Genomic DNA, 17,284 nt, shown 5'->3' with positions numbered 1-17,284 from the left:
TGGGGCGTGCTTGGCCGGCGGTAAAGTGCAGTTTCAATGCCGCCGGTTTCATTTTTTTTTTTCGGTGGGTCGGCACTTTCTATGCGAGGAGGGGGGACGCGCAATCTGGGAGACATTTTTCGGCCACCGTGCTGTTGGGAAACGTGCGTTTATAATGCTTTCGAAAGCATTCGATGGCTCGCTTTCAAGGTCATGTCCGCAAAAAAGTGAGCGCAAGAAACGGCACATGTGACGTCACGAGCCGACGCAGTCCCGCGATGATGTTTACGTTACATCATTAATTAATCAATGCTAATTAACATACCTAATTAATGTTAATATTGCAGTTAGGTAACGCCAAGACTAATTAGGGATGATGTCATATGAGTGTGACGGCATACCAAGTCACGTGACAACGATGTAATGTGACGTCATACCAATGGAAAAAATGAAGCGCAATTTCTGCTCAGTGTTGGAGCCAGGCAAATAGATTGTCATTGACGAAACGATGATTCCGTGGCGTGGGCGCCTCGCCTTTAGGCAATACATCCCTGGTAAAGCCCACAAGTATGGAGTCAAGCTATACAAGGCCTGCAAGAAGGAGGGCTATGCATTGAAAGTGCGAATATATGCCGGAAAATCTGGCGCCATAGCGGGCATGGGGCATGCCGAAGAAGTAGTAGTAAATTTTATGGCTGGCTTCACCGGCTGTGGTCGCACACTTTTCGTCGACAACTTCTACGCGAGCACATGCCGCTTGCGTTACGCCTGTTGAAATATGGTACAGTCTTTGTCAAAAGTAACCAGGCTGCATGGTTTGATTTTAGCTCGTACAGTGGAGCCCTTAAAGCTTCCCTGAAGCTGAAGCTGGGGGCCTTCTTACCTTCCAACACTTTTAGATCTTGAGGAAAGCCACAAGGGCTCCACTGCACAAGCTAGAAGTCAAACCATGCAGCCTGGTTACTTTTGACAAAGACGGTACATTTTTATGTGGAACTCTACGATCGAACCGAAAGGGGCTCCCGAAAGAAGTTACACAAGCTACAGTAAAAAAAAGGGGAAGTCTGTGGTCTTGAATCCCACAACGGCGTAACGGTGCTGAAGTGGTTGGATAAACGAGCCGTTCTCGTGATGACAACGATTGCTGAGCATGACGCCAGCCTTGTTGATACCGGAAAAAAAAAAAAAACGAGAAAAGGTGAGCAAATCATGAAACCGCGCACAGCCCTCGACTACAACGCGGCGAAAAAGGGCGTAGACTACAGTGACCAAATGACGTCCTTCTACTCCTGCCTACGGAAAGGGCTCAAGTGGTATAGGAAAGCTGCGGTTGAGCTCATCGTTGGAACTGCAGTTGTGAACGCATGGGTTGTCCGTTCAATGGTGGACGGTAGTCATCGAGTTCCGCGAGGAGTTGACATGCGCACTCTTCGCCACAGCTCAGATTGAGACCGAAAGGACACGCGGAACAAAGCGCGCCCATACGCTGGAAAAGGGCGATAGACCTGCACGGTCTGTCCGAAGGAGGTGTACTGGATGCTACGCATCGCTCAGAGCTCGCAGATGCCCAGAGCAGGCAAGGGTAATGGCGAAGAAAGTTGTTACATTTTGCGCAAATTGCGCGGGAAGGCCAATTATGTGTTTGCCATATTTCAATCTTCTGTACGAGTAGAACTCCTGAACATAGACTGCGTTTTAGACATCGTGAGCTGGTGGCACGTAAGACGTTTAGTTGAAAATGCTGTGATTTGAACTGTCTTTTTTTCTTCGGAAAATTATTCCGGAAGTACTTCAACGAAATGCCGAGTTTGAGGTCTTGTTCTTGAGTCTCTGTGGTTAGTGAATGCTGAAACGCAGGGTCACGTGGCGTTGCCCCACAAAGGGGGGGGGGAGCTGGTCGGTGGGTAGTAAACGTAGCAGGCAACGGCTTCAAAACGCAAACTCTTTATTGTGGAAACTTGTGCATGCCCAGGAAAAGAAAGAAGAATCGAGGGCGCGAGAGCAACAAGCACCTCTGTCACTTCTCGGGCCAGAACGACCGAAACTCGTGGCCGTGTGTCACCCAGACTTCGCGCACTTTTACGTGGGAAGCTCCCAGACACCCTTAGAGCGTGTGGGGGTAGCGGTCTCGGACTCGAAGGAGACGCCCTCGACTCAGCGTGGCAAACTCAGCGGAGACCAGCTACCAAGTGACAAGAGGTTTTTGGGCGTTCGGTGCCCAGCTTTCGCTGGTCGCAAGCCAGAGAATGGGTCGGAGCCAGAGGTTTACAAAACAAAACAAAGTTTATACAGCAAAGAGACGATACAGAGGATTTCACAATCACTAGTACAAACACATACCAAGTGATTAACAAACAATGCAATTCGTGCAAAGTTAAACTCGAGAGAGAGACTACAATACAGAGGCAATATTGCACCTAAAGTGCACTAACACAAGAGAGAGAGGTAAACAAACAAAACACAATTTGTTCACCGGGCACTGCGGCAGTCCGACGACCAGAGTTCCACGACGATGCCGTCCCGCAGACTGGCGACCGTGGCCTCGTTGGTCCGATGCTGGCCGAGTGGTGTTTTCCCGGGAGTCGAACGGGCGCGCTTCGATGAAGCTTAAACGGCGGTCCGGACTGACTGATAGCGGTCAATGCCTTCTTTTATAGGCTCGCTTCCACGTCTGTTTGTTCAACGCGCCAGAGTAGGCGCGCACATACACGCAGCGTTTGCAGTGCTGTCTCCCTTCCCTCTTCTCACCGGCCGCGCGTCCCCATTGGTCAGAGGTCGGGGGTCGCATCTCGAAGTTTCGAGCGTGTTCTTGAGTGGCGCCGTCGCCGACGGGCGAGGGGGACGTGTCTTAGTGCACGCAAGGCTACGCCCTTTTCCTCCGGTCAGCAGAAGAACCGACTCGCATGTTCGAGAATCTTCGGCGTGGATGACTCATCCCCTCGGCACACGCCGTGGCGGTGGAGAGAGGCACGCGCTCGGCGGGGCTTTCCTTCTCTCTCCCGTTGGGCTCGCGCCGGCTAGACGCCGTGCGCGCGGCGGTTTTTCTTTGTTTCTAAAATGCGCCGAATTTTGTGACACCGTGCTCTAGTTACATAAAGCAGAAATTTTGTAGACAGAAAGGGCGCCGTTTTTCAAGGACATCCTTGAGAACGTGCTTCAGTCGCGTTTACTGGGGATGAAGCGAGCAGAGTCGCGGTAATAAATGACTCTATAAATACTCCCGATGCCGTATGCTACAAGGATCCATTATCCATTTTGTTTTTATGATCCATTTGGTCCTCTACGTCAGGTCATTATTGTTCGATGACGTAGCCATGCCATTCAAACGTCCGTGAGAAGCGACCTGACTATTTATTGGCTCATTGGCGACCGGACCTCACTATTGGATGCACCTTGCAGCCAATATTGAACCGGAGCACGCAAAGAATGACGAAGGCTATCGTCAACGCGAGTATCCGCTGCCTTTCATTTCTGTGATTGGTCGACTGCTGCTTTCTTCTGATGATTCCGTCACGCTTCCGTCACGCGAAACGGAGCGGAAAACGGACAACGGATTCTTATAAAATGCGGCCCCAGGTAAAGCAACTTCCTGGAATCGCACGGGCCAAGTGAACCACGCGATGACTTTCTGCGCTATAGCATACATGCCAGTAGAGCCACCTTTCAGCAGGTGTAAGAAATAGGTTCAGAAGTGTGCCCCACCGGTGTGTCACGCCGCACCCGAGGGAAGCATCAGGTGACCCACCGGTGGGCCACGACGCACAAAGATCAAAACTATGATAAGGGGCTACGCAGCGAACGTGTCAAGTGCCCTCAGAGTTTTTCGGCTGCAAGAGTGATGGTTTAGGTTTATGGGGCTTTAACGTCCCAAAGCGGCTCAGGCTATGTGGGACGCCGTAGTGAAGGGCTCCGGAAGTTTCGACAGCCTGGGGTTCTTTTACGTGCACTGACATCGCATAGCACAAGGGCCTCTCGCGGTCGCGGCCGGGATCGAACCATTGCAGGAGTAAGTTTGCGGCGCCTCCTTGTTCGTTATATAACCGAGTGGAGCGGCCATGGTTGTTCGTCCTATCTGAGACGCAGTGCCCTAATGCACATTTTGACGCTAACTCCATCCTCGTTGTTAATGAGCGAGCGTTAAACTGCGGCCGTTATAAGTGGGCTATAGACTGGACTCATATCAAGAGGGATGCACTATTAACGTGGGAAAGCACATGCTTAGCTTACTGCAATGTTTACTGCACTTCAACGCAGCGTCGAATACAGCCGGTCAAATTTTTAGCTAGCGTACGCGACGGCTGCTTTTTTTGCAGCCGTCATAAGTTTGCTCCGTCATAAGCTGCAGGTGCACGGAAAACGCGGCCGTCACGCACGCTACTTAAAGATTTGGCCGGCTGTACTGCTTGTGCTCGTGTTCGCTTAGTTCCATGCAGCGCTTAGTTAATGTAGGACAGTGCAGTGAACGATTACCGCGGTGCGCTCGCGTTTGCGTGTCGGATTTGTGAACTGGCATGAACCTGCATGCAGTTTCTTCATGTTCCGTGCAAGGTGAGACAGTATATCAAAATCTCAAAATTGCGTCGATAAACACAAAGCGACGAACGATCCAATGACACTTTGATATCGAACCGTAATAGCTGCCTATCTGTCCCAACACTGCGCGTGAGCGCATGTCCATAACGCCAGACGTAACATTTGCCCCAATTGCAAGTTAATCATGCGAGAGAAAACATCAAGATGTTGCGGACCTCTAGTGCTTGACCGCCGCGTCCGCTGCCGTGGCTTGCTTGTCGTCGCTTGGCACCACTGTGTTAGATATACAGGTAATCCTTCCTCACACCTACTCATTAGCATACAGTCGTAAGGAAACGTGTACTCTATAGGTTCCCCTTTATTCGCCAAGAAGCAACGCGGCTTACTGTGTCGCAAAACATGCAGGGTCAATCGAATACGTCTTTATTGGTTGCTGGGATGCGCCGTTCTTTTGGGATGTGCTCCAGCGGGCAATTAAGAAAGTGAAGAACACATCACGAGCTAGTTGGTTTTCCATCACACGAAAACAGCGCAAACTTCACGAAGGATGCAGAAAGGGGAGACGAGACAAATGCAGGCGCTGTGTCTCGTCCTGTGTCCAGCGCCTGTGTCTCGTCTCCCCTTTCTGCATCCTTCGTGAAGTTTGCGCTGTTTTCGTGTGACAATTTAGATAGGCTTACCCTTGACGCCGTATGGGATACGATTTCTAGACGTTGTGGGCGATTCCTCTGGGCGGGGGCGCACAGGCAGTGACTCGAGGCAGGTCTTTGTATGAAAAGGTTTAATCTCACATCAGGGGGGCCGGTTGTCGTCGTGGCAGCTGGGTCAGGTGGTCCTTTGGCAGGGCTGGTCCGAGAGAGCGCGAGCCTTCCCGGTCGCGCCTTATAAAGGCTTTCTCCTAGCCTCGCTCCCCCCGCGCCACCACTCGGGAAGAAGGGGTCCGAGGCTACCCGCGGTGAGCGGCGCGAGATTTGACCTGCCCGCGAGCAGACCCTACATCTCCCCCCCCCCCCCTCAAACGTCCGTCCCGGGGTCCGCCAGTAGGCGTTCGATGACCTCCGGGTCCGGGTCCATAGAGTCGTCGCAGGGGGGAGGGGTGCTCGCCGGGGGGCCGCTCACCGCTAGCTGGATGGGCTCCTCCCGAGCCGCCTGGGGGAGCGAGGCGCCTGGCTCCACTGGGGGCCCTGCCGGCAGCGCCCTCCAAAGCTCCTCGGCCGCCGGGGACAGCAGGTCTGGGCGGCTGGACTGGAGGATGCGGAGGGCCGCCTCCTCCGGGCTGCCCCTCTGCAGTGGTCCTCCGTGCTGCCCCTCTGCAGTGGCGCAGCGGGGAAAGGTGCTGCAGTCGCCGTTATTCCAGGTATGCAACGCACCGGCCTCATGGCGGAGCCGGTGCACGACAAGTGTGCCGCAGAGCGAGCACAGGCCGGCCCGCTCCTCGTCTTTGTACAAGCGGCCGATGGCTCCTGGACCGCCTTGGTTGAGGCTGCTCGGCGGCCGAAGCGCCGGCTGGGTGCTGAGGGGTGCCCTGCGCTTGATGATCCCTGGCGCCCTTGCGTTGGCCTGCACCACTGGGAGGTGCTCTCCAGTGGTTAGGCACGTGGTTTGGCTGGCGGTGGGGGCCACCGCGGCCGTGGAACCTGCGCCACTCGCGCGGCTCCTGCCGCCAGCCGGGTGGCGCGCCTTGATGGCGGCCACCGTTCGACGGTGGTCTGCCTTGCCTTCTGGAGTCCGAGCCACGGGTGTCGGTCCGCTGGAGCTTCCTAGAAGACATACTGAGAGGGCGAGAGCTTGGCGAGTGATTATTAATCGAGAGACACGGGTGCTACCTGGTCCTCAGGTTGTAGCGTCGGTTGCGAACCGCACCGCTACCTGCTCGTCCTCCCGGGGGTGAGATCGCCGCATCGCGCTGATTTTCCACCGCTTCGCAGCCATCGTCCTTGCGAAGGTGGAAAGCCTTGAAATCAGCGACATGCACCGGACCGGCGGTTTCGCCGTTTGTCAACAACCGCAGCTGGTAGGTGAGCGGCGTAGTCCGTGCCGTAACTTCGTACGGCCCAGCCCACTTGTGCGCTAGCGACGCGGCGAAACCGCGCGCTGCGTTACTAAGTGGGTGCGTTCTCTTGAGTACTAAGTCGCCCGTGTTGAAAACGACGTGACGGCGACCTTTGTTGTACTGATCCACCTGCCCACCCCGCTGCCCCACGTTGGGCGCCATTATTTGTGGGCGATTCCTCTGCGCGGGGGCGCACAGGCAGTGACTCGAGGCAGGTCTTTGTATGAAAAGGTTTAATCTCACATCAGGGGGGCCGGTCGTCGTCGTGGCAGCTGGGTCAGGTGGTCCTTTGGCAGGGCTGGTCCGAGAGCGAGAGAGCGCGAGCCTTCCCGGTCGCGCCTTATAAAGGCTTTCTCCTAGCCTCGCTCCCCCCGCGCCACCACTCGGGAAGAAGGGGTCCGAGGCTACCCGCGGTGAGCGGCGCGAGATTTGACCTGCCCGCGAGCAGACCCTACAACGTTAAACCGTATCTTTATAATTACGATGTCTACTTCCTCCCTGGCCTGCACAGTATTTGGCGAAGCAGGATGGCTTGCATGCGATGAGCATGTGCGCTCCTGATTTTGAGAGTGGAGTGCCGAACATAATCCGTTTGTGACCTGCTGTTGTAAGCTGTCGAAATAGGCAATGAAGGGGAAAAACGAAGAAGGCGGTTTCGTGCATGGGTTCAAATCCCCGCACCTACGGAAGAAGTCGTATAAGTTTCTTTGCTGTAGACGTCACTGTCTTATGGTCTATTGTTGACTTCATGAGAGAGCATGGCGACGTCACTGAAGAATTTCGTGCCATCAACGGCGACGGACACTGCCTTTCTGAGCTGAAGGGACATATAATGCTTTCGCATTAAAGTAAAGCGTTCTTCCGAGATGAAAGGAATGTTGTTAGGAGTCATGCTGACATTACTTCATTAACTTAAAAAACATGGGTTTAAACGCTCAGGTCAGAAAAAATTCAGGGGGGCACTTTGTTGACCTAAAGTGCGGTGAGGCGAAAGCCTTAAGCGCGGTGTTGCTGCTTGTGTGTTGTCAAGATGTTAAGTACACAATTGTTTGTGAATCTTAAATGCTGGAGACACTGGAGGGCGTCTGGGAGGCATCCGTCTGATTCGACGCCTTTCTGCAAACGCTGTCCAGCGTCCTAGATAAGGAGAACTATAATACATATGCGTTGGCAGGAAATACCGTATAGCCATTAGCACGCTCGGCTGCGGAACGGAAGGATGGTGGTTCCAATCCCATCGTGTGCGAAGATTTTTTTTTTTTGTGGTCTGACTAGAAAAAGCGTGAAACCTCAACTGACAACCTTCTGTCGACAACGATGAGGCGTTAAAGGCTTTCGCCTTAGTAGGAAAGTTGTCGAGGGCCATGAAAGTGCTTCCGACGAGGTAGCCTAGCGTAGCAGAATGAAAGCCTGCGAAATTCGAGAAATACCTTGCAGCAGCGCACGTGCTCCGCGAGTCCGAATGCGCCACGTTTGTAGCCGTATCATTCGCGACTTTGTAAAGCGCTGCCAGTTTCTTAATTGGCTTGTGCACTGCCCACGAAAGAGCTCTGCGTTCCTGCTGGTTCCGAAGTACTAAGCTCTAGCGGTGTACGGCGCCGGGACGTAGAGCACGGAAATCTGATAGATTTTTGTCCGCACTTAATCTAAATCTCATTGATTTGGATTTATGCTCAGTCGATAAATCTAATAGATTGATTTAGTGAGCTGCCACTGCTCATGCGCAGATGGCGCTAAAGGGCTGCAGGTACTCATCAGGTACACTAAGTAAAGTCCACGCCGTCAAACAGCGTCCGAATGTGCGCCGAGTTTGTGGCTGTGTTTCAACCTCCTCTGCGCAGCGGTCACTCGGCTGCTGTCCGACGTTCGCCGTGTCAGTGCGTCTGGCAAGCGGGGTGACTTTCGTTTCTGTCCCTTCGCGAACCGCGCTTTCTTTCAATGCGATGATGAAGCTTCGACTGCCGAATGGACTCGGTGGTGATGGTGCTATAGCAATGGCCATTTCGCCACGGTGTCTGGTTTTGCTCGACGACGAGAGACAAACTGTTTTTTTTTTTACATGAAATGCGTGGGAACATACTTGTAGATGACGGGCATCGTACCGAAAATGACCTCCCTGTGTTCAATCCGCGGTATGCCTGCAGGCACTCATATCTCGTTTATTGCAGGTTAATTCCGGCCACAATTAACCCCCCCCCCCGAGTCATCTGCGGGGTCGATCCATTTATGCAATATAAATTTTGTAATTTTTAATTTTCATCGCCGCAGTCAATAGAGCGCGCACAACATGGCCCAACCAAAGACGCGAAAACGAAACAACGCTGCGCCACAGTGCGCGGGCAGCGCTGCACGAGACGCAGTTGCGCGGACTAGCTCCGAAGCTTCTGGCTTAATTGTTTCAATTACCCGCTTTTTCTTGTCCCACACAGCGCAAAGGAGTCAGCATATTTCATTATACGAAAACTGGAAACACAGCTTGAGCGAATTCGCACCGCAGCTTCGCCCGCTCCGCTATATATGCGTATAGTACAGTACACTGTAGCTCTACTCCGCAAACCCCATTTCCACGCGAGCTGCCAGCCGTTATGGCGTCATGGCATGACACGATGACGTGCCACGTGGAGCTGCAGTACGTTTTCCGACCTCCGAGCATATAGCTGTCAATGCAACTTGTGGGTTTCTAAGTGGACACAGGCCACCACCCACCGCGGGTTCGAGCTTCGCGCGAGCCAAGGGCCCCGATCAGCCGTCACCACACACACACTGGGACACCGATGCGGCGCACTCAACCTCCGCAGGGAGGAGAGCGATTCGCCGCAAAGAAATAGGCCTCCAAGTTCACAAAGGAGACGTTTATTCACATCGTCCTTCAGCTGATACACACACACTCAATAGTCACCCCGTCCCGGGGGCGCGCGAGGAGCAAGGCTCCGCTGCGCGCACGAAGCGACTCGAGCAATGTGCGTCGCTAGCACGCCGCTGCAGGAGAATGTCCCCGCGGCAGTGCTGTGATCTCTCTCTCGTGTCGACCGTTGGGCCGGTTGCGAGAGAGAGTGGGCAATCAACGCAAGGTACGCCTGTCGGAGGTCGTTGGACCCCGCTGGACAGGCTCGAGCCGCTGCAGGTCAGAGGACACGTGCGAGCGAGCTCGAGTAAGCACTGGTCCGAGCGGCAAAGGCCGGCAGGGACAAACAGTAACGTACGCACCTTTCGCTGTCTCGGAGGGATCTCTCTCTCTGGGCCCCGCTCGGACGGTCGCGCGGTGCGCGGCCGCCCCAAAGCGGGTCCCGGATTCCCGCCAAAAGGCGCCAATGGCAAAGGCCCTTGGGGAGCCGGGGCGGAGCTGTGGCTAAATGACAGTGATTAGTCACCCAGCCGCCTCTCCACCGCCTGAGGCGGGAGCAAGGGAAAGAGGAGAAACAACGCGGGCGGCCGGCACAGCCGCGACGGGGGAAAGCCAGATTCCCACATCCCCCTCTCCTTAAATGCCCTCCTACCCATCGGCAAAGCACGCGGCCAAAATAAAGAAATCAATACACAAAAAAAATAAGCTACACTTCAGTTCCAAAATAAAGAAATGAATACACACAAAAAAAACTAGCTACACCAGTTCCAGCCAGAACAATGTAAAAAAAAACAAAGGAAAAACAAGGCAAACAACACTTGCATACGCTTCAGTAAATCAAAACAGCTTGCAGATTATATACACGGTACACAAGAAGATGTGAATACAACTGTACAACTATGTTACAGGTGGATGCCAGCCTCAAAGTTTGGTGGCGCGGCCCAATGGGCCGGTCGGCGACTCACCGCTCGCAGACTTCAAGTTGAACGGGTTGGGAGGGCCGACGACTGATGGCGGTCTTCTTTCCGTTGATGTAGGGTGCGTTGATGACGACGGGGCCGCGGCAGAGCACTGACCTCGCGCCCTTGAACACGAAATCACGTTCGGGCACAAGAAAGTTAGTGCACCCCTTTCACGCCGGCTGAAACGGGCGAGGACGTTCGGCGGCGTCCTGATGTGTAACCTTGGCCACAGCGAGGGGTCCTTCTCATCCTCGCGCGCACGCAGAAGCACACAACGGCACAACCTACAGGCGTCGCCTTGGCTCATGGTTACGCGCGCACACAGTCACAGCCACAAACACGCATACACCGGCACGTGCGCGGACGCTGGTCGGCGACAACGATCCCCTCATGAGAAGCGTCCAGAGGCGCCGCGGCGAGGGTCAAAGGGTGCACTTTCCGCCCCCCATCGCCCCAAACGCCCCGCCAACTTCCCCTCCATACGGGCCGCACAAAACTCGCACCGCGACACACGGTTAACGAGCCAACCACCCACAGTCGGGCCGGAAATGAGAAAAGGCGCGCTGTACAAACGACACCCAATCTATTCCTTCTAGCAGATAAGAGCAAGCACGAGCGGGCTGAAGTTTGCCTATGTACATCTCGGTACGTTAGAACGAAAACAGATGTACAAGTGGGGAAACGAAAGTGGCTAGAAACTGACTAAAACAAAACAAATAAATAAACTGATAAACACACAAGACTGGAACTGAGCATGCTGCAAAAACAAAAATAAAAACAACACACCGTGCTTCGCCTGGGTAGGGCCTGACGAGAAAGCTCGCCAGCTAGCTGAGGCTACGTGCCTTCGGTTGCGGAAAAGTCCGCCGTCCGGCATCAATCACACCGGTGACCGTCGCCTCAGATTGTACCGGTGCTCCGTACGCTTGCGTTCCGCAGCACCAGTTGTGCATTTGCGCTTGCCTTTGATACCAATGGGTACCGGCGCAAGCTCGTCAGACCGTGACGCGTAGGCCTTCAGGTCTATGAACCCCTGCTTGCTCCTGGGGAAAGGCCCCATCAAATCGCAGGTGGCCATCTGCCACGGACGCAAACTGTCAATCGGTTTCATCATTACAGGCGGCTTGCCGCCCCGTGACTTCACCGCTTGACAGACATGGCAGGAACGGCAATAGCGGAAAATGTCACACTTTATGCCGGGCCACGTCACCGAATGGCTCAGTTTTGCAAAAACTTTGGAGCCACTCAAATGACCGGCCAGTGGTTCGTCATGAGAGAATCTCAACAGTGCGCCTCTCAGACTTTTGGGAATAACCACCTAGAACGGGTCGATGGACTCGTCATCGGTGGCTATGTATTTCAGCACGAGCCCGTCATGGTCCAGCAAATTTGAATCCCCGGGGTTCGCCGCGACACACGCTGGCTTCTGCCCCCCTGCGCCCGCTACAATACAAGTAGCGTCACGGCGCTCCGTCTCCCTGAGACCGTCGCTCATTTTGCTGGGCTTTCAGTAGCTCTTACGGCTGAAAACGATTCCAGTCATCCCGGAGGGGAGCATGGTCTCGTCCCCACTCAGGCTTGCAGCCAAAATTTCCGTTCGCGTCGGCACCTCCGAGGCGCTCACGAAGAGCTTTGCCTCTCGTCCGCTTTGCGAAGCGCTGCTCGCCTGGTTAGCGGAATGGGTTAACCCGTTTGCGGGTTCCCCCTCCTTGCCGCCCGGCGGCTCGTCCGCTGTTTCGCCCCCTCCGCCTACAGGCGTCAAGGCGCCGCTGGCGAGTGGGGCACGGGATAGCGCGTCAGCTACCACGTTCGTGCCCCCCTTTCGATACTGCACGGAAAAGTCGTAATGCTGTATCAGGAGAGCCCAGCGCGCCAGCCGACCCGCAGGCTCGCGGAGCCGCATCAGCCAACTGAGCGCACTGCACCCCTGCCTCAGTGGAGGCTTGGGCGGGCTGCACGAACGAGGGAGGCAAGGCTCCTAGTTCGATGAGCGGCGTGGTTTCCACAGGGAACCGGGCCAGCGCCTCGCCGTTCCCAGAGCAGAATTGACTGCTCGCGGGGCACGGCTGCTGCTGTTCGAAACTGCCGGTTGCGGCAGCGTGATACGAACTGCTTTCGCACTGGGCGGAAAGCGTGCACAGCTGAGGCATGTGACCAGCGGATGCACCGCAGGGTGCTCCGGGTACAGCTCCAATGGGAGCCGCGTGGTCGACATTTTGGGTTGTGTCGCCGTAAACCCCAATGGGGGCCGCGGCCAACCACGGTGTCTAGCTATTCGAAGGAACAGCAGCCAGCGGATCAAACGACGCTACAACTCCGTAGGGAGCCGACATGTAGCTGCCGAGTGCCCCGCTGGGGGGTGGTAGACACGGTGCGCAAGCGTGATCGGCAAGGCGACCTGCTCGGCTAATGTGCCATCAAAGGCGTAAGCGACAATGACTTAGCACGTTGGGCGCCAGTTGTGGGTTTCTAAGTAGACACAGGCCACCACCCACCGCGGGTTCGAGCTTCGCGCGAGCCAAGGGCCCCGATCAGCCGTCACCACACACACACTGGGACACCGATGCGGCGCACTCAACCTCCGCAGGGAGGAGAGCGATTCGCCGCAAAGAAATAGGCCTCCAAGTTCACAAAGGAGACGTTTATTCACATCGTCCTTCAGCTGATACACACACACTCAATAGTCACCCCGTCCCGGGGGCGCGCGAGGAGCAAGGCTCCGCTGCGCGCACGAAGCGACTCGAGCAATGTGCGCCGCTAGCACGCCGCTGCAGGAGAATGTCCCCGCGGCAGTGCTGTGATCTCTCTCTCGTGTCGACCGTTGGGCCGGTTGCGAGAGAGAGTGGGCAATCAACGCAAGGTACGCCTGTCGGAGGTCGTTGGACCCCGCTGGACAGGCTCGAGCCGCTGCAGGTCAGAGGACACGTGCGAGCGAGCTCGAGTAAGCACTGGTCCGAGCGGCAAAGGCCGGCAGGGACAAACAGTAACGTACGCACCTTTCGCTGTCTCGGAGGGATCTCTCTCTCTGGGCCCCGCTCGGACGGTCGCGCGGTGCGCGGCCGCCCCAAAGCGGGTCCCGGATTCCCGCCAAAAGGCGCCAATGGCAAAGGCCCTTGGGGAGCCGGGGCGGAGCTGTGGCTAAATGACAGTGATTAGTCACCCAGCCGCCTCTCCACCGCCTGAGGCGGGAGCAAGGGAAAGAGGAGAAACAACGCGGGCGGCCGGCACAGCCGCGACGGGGGAAAGCCAGATTCCCACAAACTCTATGCATGCAAGGGCTAGCACTACAGCGAGTGCGCTTTTGCCACTTGTTGGCAATCAGCCCTACAAGGAAAGCGTAACTTGATTGACAAGCGCGATCCCATTTGGGATGTCAAATAATAGCCCACCCCTTCCGTGCCAATGCCATATGGAAGCGATCGAGTGCACACCGCCACCCAGTAAACCATAAAACGTCGCATGGACATCAGCGAGATATTTACGCTGGACATTAGACACCTCCACTATATAGACAACCACTTTAGTACCGTTTACGAAAAATCTACGTACCTACAACACGAAAATTGGGGTCCAGTCCACGGTATAAGTGCGTAGTGCAGACATCCAGCTCGACATTTATCAGATATTTGTGAACGGTGTAAGTATGCCCCGTCTACGTATAGTCTAGACGTTTATATATAGAGAATATCACTATACATAGATCAATAACCAGGTGAAAATTTCTAACTGGTTCCAGACCAACTGTTTTAAGGGACAGATTTCTAGAGTTGTTGCAACTGGAAATTTGTTCCTTAAACCAGTTGCGACTGGATCCAGTTGCAATACGAGATGCGGCTGACACCTTTTACAATTCCAGATGGAACGGAGACCTAATGCATCCCAGCCACAGACTTCCCTATGGAGTCGTCGGGACGTCCAATCACTCCATCTAGCTCAAATACAGTTGAGTAAGCGAGTACATGGCCATCACGGGAGCCCAAAACACTGCAGATGACTTCTGAGTGCGTCCGTGTTTTATTGCGCTCGGCGCTTTCACTGAATCTTGAATCTTCTCGTTGAGCATAATCGTCACGTTTACAGCTGCGGTGGCATCAATACTCTTCTGCCGAGCCCAATAAGTCCGGGTTGCTGCAGAAAAAAAAGCATAATTGTTCACTTTTATAGGTAACAAGAGAATAGCACAGCAACCACAACAAACAAGCCCAGTAATTTCCGCCATTTTTACCGACGCAAGTCTATGAAGCGTCAAAGGTTGCCCTTGCGCCACTAAAAAGCAGTCGTGCTGAGCGGAGTGTGCTTGCACACGCACTTCGGCACACCATCCGAACGCATGCCCACATTTCGGTAGAAGAGGCCAGTTGCATACATCACCAGCCTTTGTTTCAATACACAGCGAGTTTGGCAGAACAGCCAAACGAGTTAGCGTAAAAATATAACGTGCCGATAAATGCGTTAGAATTTTTTCATTGGGAACGCAAATACAGCATAAAATACATTTCAATGAGTGAACTGAGACTGAGTACGCACGAGGAAAGGTCACGATTCCAGCCGGTGAAAACGACTTGTAGTCCTAATTAGTACTGACGGGTCCACTTCGCCGAGTAGTAAAAGCAAGCAAACTGTCATCCTTCAGCTCCATCAAGGAAAGAACTGTTGAACAATCTCGCCAGCAATAAAAAGCGAATAATTAATTCTATGTCGAGGTTCCTCAAACACAACGTTCCCACGGAACATGATGAGAAATCGCTCACACCGTGCGCTCAAGCACTGCTGCCATGGAATGACCCTCATGCGTTGTGTGCGAAACTGACGAATGTTTGTATCGTCTCTTTTTATACTTAGTAGTCTGCTTGCTGTGGCACAAAAAGTAAGTTAATAATTTTTAAATTGGAGCATATTACTTTTTTTCAGAGCTTGAATCGCCATGCGCAGTTCGCGCTATATTGATAAAGTACGATACGAACGTCAACGCGATAGCGGCGTTTACAATTTCACCGCGGTTTCCGAATCGCCGCCGGTCCGCAGCAGTCACGGCATGTCTCGGTAATCACGGTCTCAGCATTAGAAGTTCGCTTCGGTGGTTGGGCAGTTATAAATAAATAATTATAATGTTACCCTGCCCGAAAAGCCTATGTCACAACGGGCTGGAGATAGAAAGAGAGCGGGCTTAATAAAAAGAAGAAAAAATAGCATTGCTATCAACGCGGGCACACGATATGTTCGCTGTAGTGCGACCCATGCTAAACTCGCATTGCATAGTTTTGAGGGAAGTGGCGTTATTCGCCAGGAGAGCGCCTACCGGCATTTTCGCATGCAGTGCACACAGTGCTATCGGACTGATATTCGCCGATTAGCCAGCTTCAATCTAATTTCACAGTACGTTCACTTCTGCGCATAATGACTGCTGAGCCACAGCAGCATTTATTTCCTTCTCATCGTCCCTCCAAGCCGTAAAAAAACTTCCCATTTGGTTTTTACCCACGACTAGTTCTGCCCATTGGCCCTCAATTGGGAATTTTCGCTTCCCACTTGACCCACAAATGGAACCACTTACTTCCCAGTTGGTCCCCAGTTCCTCCCATTTGGCCCTCTGAGAGAGACGTCTGAGAGATTTTGCCTCGGTACATAGACGTTCAGACTTAATCTGGACAACTCTGGGAGGTTTGTGGTTTGCAGGGAGGGTCGGTTCCCCTAGTCCAGGGCTCCGTTGTGGGTAGCTGCCCTGCGTGCACGCCTTACTAGTCCTCAGGATATCGCTGGATACCATCCTCTCCCACTGTTCCGCACTTGCGTTTTCTATTATGGTTAGCTCGTCTATTTTCTGGCAAGCCCATGTGGCATGGCACAGGGTTGGTTTGTCAACACACCACGGGCACTCGCTGTCGTACTGCGTGGGGTACAAGATTTTGCTTAGCATGTTTAGGCACGGGAATATTCCAGTTTGTAGCTGTGACGACCCCACATAATGCGCAGGTCCACACGGGACGGAGAGGCAAGAAGACACCGTATGGCTCAGTTTAAACAAAATGATGTAATCAATAATTATACATTGTACATCAGAGGCTGGGGTGCCCGAGCTTACGTGGCGACGCCGTCATGGGGGCGATGGAGGGGCTCCGGAGTTGCGATCCGTCGGTGGCTGGCAGAAACCGCGCGCCGTCCGGCTTCGGCGCTCAAGGACCCTTTTTCGTGAACGATGTCGTCCTCAGCGTGCCTTTCGTCCGCACTGGCCAGCTATATCTGCTCCGCCGGCCACGCCCGATCTCCTGTCTTCCCGACTGGAATGTTTCTTTCTTCCTCCTTTCCACGGCGGCGCCTGCGGCCCCCCGACCTCCCTCGTTGGAATGTCGTTTGTCTCCCGCCAGCAGCTTAACACATAAGCACATAGCAATGTTATGAGCTGCAGCATTACACAGTCTTAACCAGTCCCCAACTCCGCTCTGTTTACGCCATTAGTCCGACTTAGCTTTCCGATTTCGAAGCGGATATCGGCGTTCATGAGTCGTACCAAGTAATTCTGTGACCCCTTGTCTGCTTTGAGACTCGCGAGGGCTCGTGGCAGGAGCCTCTCTTGGCGTTATCTGCGCGGCAACCTCGCGCGCTCCTTCCTCCAGCAATGCATGAAGTAAATCCGGTGGCATTCCTGCCGTAACCTCTGGCGCTTGCCGAACAAATGCAGGAGAGGGCGTTTCTTGCGAACAATCTGCGCGCTCCGCTTCACTTCGGTCCCCATCAAAATCTGCGCTTTCCCCCTCCTCATTTCGTGAATACTGAACCGGTGCCGACTTGAGGCGATTTGCGTGTATCCTTATCAAGCGGCGGTTCACGTCTCGGACCCTGAAGTTTACCGGAGAAAGCTTCTCGACAACCTCGCACGGTCCTCTCCACCTCGTCTCGAACTTACGAGCCAAC

This window comes from Amblyomma mixtum, chromosome 3, assembly GCF_055824585.1.
Source record: "Amblyomma mixtum isolate Tamu chromosome 3, ASM5582458v1, whole genome shotgun sequence".
Taxonomy (NCBI): domain Eukaryota; kingdom Metazoa; phylum Arthropoda; class Arachnida; order Ixodida; family Ixodidae; genus Amblyomma; species Amblyomma mixtum.
This window is presented reverse-complemented; position numbering follows the sequence as displayed.